The sequence below is a fragment of the Nerophis ophidion genome, linkage group LG03 (assembly GCF_033978795.1).
Source record: "Nerophis ophidion isolate RoL-2023_Sa linkage group LG03, RoL_Noph_v1.0, whole genome shotgun sequence".
Classification (NCBI taxonomy): Eukaryota; Metazoa; Chordata; class Actinopteri; order Syngnathiformes; family Syngnathidae; genus Nerophis; species Nerophis ophidion.
The window spans coordinates 24,731,870-24,737,894 of NC_084613.1; positions in this window are offsets into that span (position 1 = coordinate 24,731,870).

The window sequence follows — 6,025 nt, forward strand, 5'->3', positions numbered from 1 at the left end:
CCCACAGGACTTCCCGAGGGACACGGTCGAATGCCTTCTCCAAGTCCACAAAGCACATGTAGACTGGTTGGGCAAACTCCCATGCACCCTCAAGAACCCTGCCGAGAGTATAGAGCTGGTCCACAGTTCCACGACCAGGACGAAAACCACACTGTTCCTCCTGAATCCGAGGTTCGACTATCCGACGTAGCCTCCTCTCCAGTACACCTGAATAAACCTTACCGGGAAGGCTGAGGAGTGTGATCCCACGATAGTTGGAACACACCCTCCGGTCCCCCTTCTTAAAGAGAGGAACCACCACCCCGGTCTGCCAATCCAGAGGTACCGCCCCCGATGTCCACGCGATGCTGCAAAGTCTTGTCAACCAAGACAGCCCCACAGCATCCAGAGCCTTAAGGAACTCCGGGCGGATCTCGTCCACCCCTGGGGCCTTGCCACCGAGGAGCTTTTTAACTACCTCAGCGACCTCAGCCCCAGAAATAGGAGAGTCCACCACAGATTCCCCAGGCACTGCTTCCTCATAGGAAGACGTGTTGGTGGGATTGAGGAGGTCTTCGAAGTATTCCTTCCACCTATCCACAACATCCGCAGTCGAGGTCAGCAGAACACCATCCGCACCATACACGGTGTTGATAGTGCACTGCTTCCCCTTCCTGAGGCGGCGGACGGTGGTCCAGAATCGCTTCGAAGCCGTCCGGAAGTCGTTTTCCATGGCTTCCCCGAACTCTTCCCATGTCCGAGTTTTTGCCTCCGCGACCGCTGAAGCTGCACACCGCTTGGCCTGTCGGTACCTGTCCACTGCCTCCGGAGTCCTATGAGCCAAAAGGACCCGATAGGACTCCTTCTTCAGCTTGACGGCATCCCTCACCGCTGGTGTCCACCAAGGGGTTTTAGGATTGCCGCCCCGACAGGCACCAACTACCTTGCGGCCACAGCTCCGATCTGCCGCCTCGACAATAGAGGTGCGGAACATGGTCCACTCGGACTCAATGTCCAGCACCTCCCTCGTGACATGTTCAAAGTTCTTACGGAGGTGGGAATTGAAACTTTGTCTGACAGGAGACTCTGCCAGACGTTCCCAGCAGACCCTCACAATGCGTTTGGGCCTCCCAGGTCTGTCCGGCATCCTCCCCCACCATCGCAGCCAACTCACCACCAGGTGGTGATCGGTGGAAAGCTCCGCCCCTCTCTTCACCCGAGTGTCCATAACATGAGGCCGCAAATCCGATGACACAACTACAAAGTCGATCATGGAACTGCGGCCTAGGGTGTCCTGGTGCCAAGTGCACATATGGACACCCTTATGTTTGAACATGGTGTTTGTTATGGACAAACTGTGACGAGCACAAAAGTCCAATAACAAAACACCACTCGGGTTCAGATCCGGGCGGCCATTCTTCCCAATCACGCCTCTCCAGGTTTCACTGTCGTTGCCAACGTGAGCGTTGAAGTCTCCCAGTAGGACAAGGGAATCACCCGGGGGAGCACTTTCCAGTACTCCCTCGAGCGTTCCCAAAAAGGGTGGGTACTCTGAACTGCTGTTTGGTGCATAAGCACAAACAACAGTCAGGACCCGTCCCCCCACCCGAAGGCGGAGGGAGGCTACCCTTTCGTCCACCGGGTTGAACTCCAACGTACAGGCTTTGAGCCGGGGGGAAACAAGAATTGCCACCCCAGCCCGTCGCCTCTCACTGCCGGCAACGCCAGAGTGGAAGAGGGTCCAATCCCTCTCGAGAGAGGTGGTTCCAGAGCCCTTGCTGTGCGTCGAAGTGAATCCGACTATATCCAGCCGGAATTTCTCGACTTCGCGCACTAGCTCAGGCTCTTTCCCCCCCAGTGACGTGACGTTCCACGTCCCAAGAGCTAGCTTCTGTAGCCGAGGATCGGACCGCCAAGTGCCCTGCCTTCGGCTGTCGCCCAGCTCACAATGCACCCGACCTCTATGGCCCCTGCTATGGGTGGTGAGCCCATTGGAGGGGTGACCCACGTTGCTCCTTCGGGCTGTGCCCGGCCGGGCCCCATGGGAACAGGCCCGGCCACCAGGCGCTCGCCATCGTGCCCCACCTCCGGGCCTGGCTCCAGAGGGGGGCCCCGGTGACCCGCGTCCGGGCGAGGGAAATCTGGGTCCATGATGTTTCTTCTTCATAAAGGTCTTCGAGCTGCTCTTTGTCTGATCCCTCACCTAGAACCTGTTTGCCTTGGGAGACCCTACCAGGGGGCTTTATGCCCCCGGACAACATAGCTCCTAGGATCATTATTTACATCATTAGTAATTTTTCCTAATTAAGATTAATTTTAGAATTTTGATGACATGTTTTAAATAGGTTAAAATACAATCTGCATTTTATTAGAATATATAAAAAATTGGACTAAGCTATATTTCTAACAAAGACAAATCTTTATTTCTTCTACATTTTCCAGAACAAAAATCTTAAAAAAAAATTCAAAAGACTTTGAAATAAGATTTCAATTTGATTCTGAAGATTTTCTAAATTTGCTATAATAGTTTTGGGGAATTTTAATCATAATAAGTTTGAACAAATATTTCACACAGAAGCTATAATGAAGAATTAAATTAAAATGTATTTAATATTCTTCACAAAACAAAAAAAAATACTCAAACATTGATTTAAATTGTCAGGAAAGAAGAGGAAGGAATTTAAAAGGTAAAAAGGCATATGTGTTTAAAAATCCTAAAATCATTGTTAAGGTTGTATTTTTTCTCTAAAATTGAAAGTTATAAGAAGCAAAGTAAAAAAACAAATTAATTTATTTAAACAAGTGAAGACCACGTCTCTAAAATAAATATTTTCTTGGATTTTCAAAATCTATTTGAGTTTTGTCTCTCTTAGAATTATAAATGTTGAGCAAAGCGTGACCAGCTTGCTATTAAATAAATAACATTTTAAAAAAATAGAGGCAACTCACTGGTAAGTGCTGCTATTTGAGCTATTTTTAGAACAGGCCAGCGGGCTACTCATCTGGTCCTTACGGGCTACCTGGTGCCCGCAGGCACCACGTTGTTGACCCCTGACCTAAATCATCAGCCCGGAGGTTGGGTCTTGGGCGCAGTTGGGTGTTCTAACAGGACAATGACCCCAAACGCACATCAAAAGTGGTAAAGGAATGGCTAAATCAGGCTAAAGTTAAGGTTTTAGAATGGCCTTTCCAAAGTCTTGACATAAAACCCCATTGAGAAAATGTGGCCAATGCTGAAGAAACAAGTCCATGTCAGAAAACCAACACATTTAGCTGAACTACACCAATTTTGAAAAGAGGAGGGGTCAAACATTCAACCAGAAGCTTGCCAGAAGTTTGTGATTGGCTACCAAAAGCGCCTTATGTACATGTAACCAAATGTTAACATTGGTGTATGTATACTTTTGACCCAGCAGATTTGGTCACGTTTTCAGTGAACCCATTATACATTCATAAAAGAACCAAACTTCATGAATGTTTTTTGTGACTATCAAGTGTGTGCTCCAATCAGTCCATCACAAAAAATAAGGGTTATAAAAATTATTGGAAACTCAATACATACATTTATATAGATACACACATATATATATATATATATATATATATATATATATATATATATATATATATATATATATATATATATTTACACACATATCCATTAGGGGTGTGGGGAAAAATCGATTCGAATATGAATTGCGATTTGCACGTTGTGCAATTCAGAATCGAGTCTCTCATTTTTTTTTTTTATCAATCCAACAAAACAATACACAGCAATACCATAACAATGCAATCCAATTCCAAAACTAAACCTGACCCAGCAACACTCAGAACTGCAATAAACAAAGCAATTGAGAGGAGACACAAATACGACACAGAACAAACAAATAGTGAAACAAATATGAATATTATCAACAACAGTATCAATATTAGTTATAATTTCAGCATAGCAGTGATTAAAATCCCTCATTGACATTATCATTAGACATTTATAAAAAAAACCCAATAACAATAGTGTCACAGTGGCTCACACTTGCATCGATCTCATAAGCTTGACAACACACTGTGTCCAATGATTTCACAAAGATAAAAATAAGTCATATTTTTGGTTCGTTTAATAGTCAAAACAAATTTACATTATTGCAATCAGTTGATAAAACATTGTCCTTTACAATTATAAAAGCTTTTTTTTAAAAATCTACTACTCTGCTAGCATGTCAGCAGACTGGGGTAGATCCTGCTGAAATACTATGTATTGAATGAATACAGAATCGTTTTGAATCGGAAAAATATCTTTTTTGAATCGAAAATCGCGTTGAATCGGAAAAGTATCGTTTTTGAATCGAGAATCGCGTTGAATCGAAAAAAATTGATGTATTATCGAATCGTGACCCAAGAATCGATATTGAATCGAATCGTGGGACACCCAGATTCGCAGCCCTAATATCAATACATATATATATATACATACATATCCATATATACTGAGTATTCATACATATCCGTATCCATATATATATATATATATATATATGTATATATATACACACACACACGCACACACAAATATATCATTGTCAAAGTACCAGGAGCGAGTCGAGCAATGCCGAAGAGGAGGCTGGAGTGCACACTGTGAGCCCATTGAAGTGGGGTGTCGAGGCTTTGCTGGCCGCTCACTGTGCAAGGTGTTCACACTACTTTGCATCACAGGTGCTGGGAAAAGGAAGACCATCAAGGCCACCATGGAGGCAGCAGAGAGAGCCTCGAGATGGCTTTGGATAAGGAGGAGCGAACTGTGGACCAAGGTTACTGAGACACAAGCCGGGGTCTGATCAACCCTGGCTGGGTCACCTGGGGAGGGGGTATGATGATAAAAAACCCGAAACTCCCGGTGATCTCAGGCACATCACTGATGCTGTGTCCCAGTGCATCTGAGAATGTATCTTACAATCAACTTATTGTATGAACGATTTGATTTGATTCAATTTAGTGTATGAACCAAATTTCAGTCACTAGATTGGCAAAACTGGGAGAGACATACCCTAAATGACTTGCAGCGCAGCAAAAGGTGATTTCCACTTCTACACAATGACCTTTCCCGTCCGTCTATTTGCTTGTCCCTCCCTCTCTAGGTTGCGGGGGGGCTGGAGCCTATCCCAGCAGCACTCGGGAAGAAAGCAGGGTATAATCTGGAAAAGTCACGATGTTTGTGTAGAATGAGACTTGCCCACTTTTTCTGAACGGCACCAAATCCCTCTGGACCCAGGGAACATTGGATATAGTCATGTAATTTTTTTTTACAAAGTTTTCGACAGGAAGTGGTACGGTGATATAGGCCATTGAGCATTTGTATACAAGAAATGTAACGGCATATTTGAGTAGTTTACTGTATTTCTCTATCCACCATGTTACATGGTGTGCACCTTCTATTTAGTGCAGTGGTTCTCAAACGTTTTTCACCAAGTACCAACCCAGAAAAAACTTAGTTCTCACAATTCCACACATCACTAAAATACAGTAGGCATAAGTATTTTATAAAAACAATTGTATTTAACAAGTATAATTAGTATTTTTGGCCGCAGTAACATTACACACATTTTGAACAGTAGCACTGTGTTTGAATACAGGAAAATAAAACACTGTACTTTAATCATTTGATGCTTTGGTGTACTACTGGGTGGAACCCACGTATCACTAGTACCACAGTTTGAGAATTCACTGATCTAGTACTTTTGTTTTTTTTGAGTAACTTCCACTATTTTAAAGGTTACTTTATTCATCAAGTATCTGCAGCTTTTTATACAGTCATTTAAAAAGGACAAAATAATTGAATAAAAGTACCAATCACCTGTTTTTAATTATTTTTAATAGATCCGAAATTTAATGTGTTAAATAGTATTTGAATATTTTTTATCCTGCTGCTTTGAGGACTTTAAACTCCCAAATACTTAAAATATGGGACTACCTTAAGTCTTGTACCAAGCCCAGATACATCTGGATCAATATAAATGATTGGCTGTTTTTCAGAAAAACATGCACATTGACT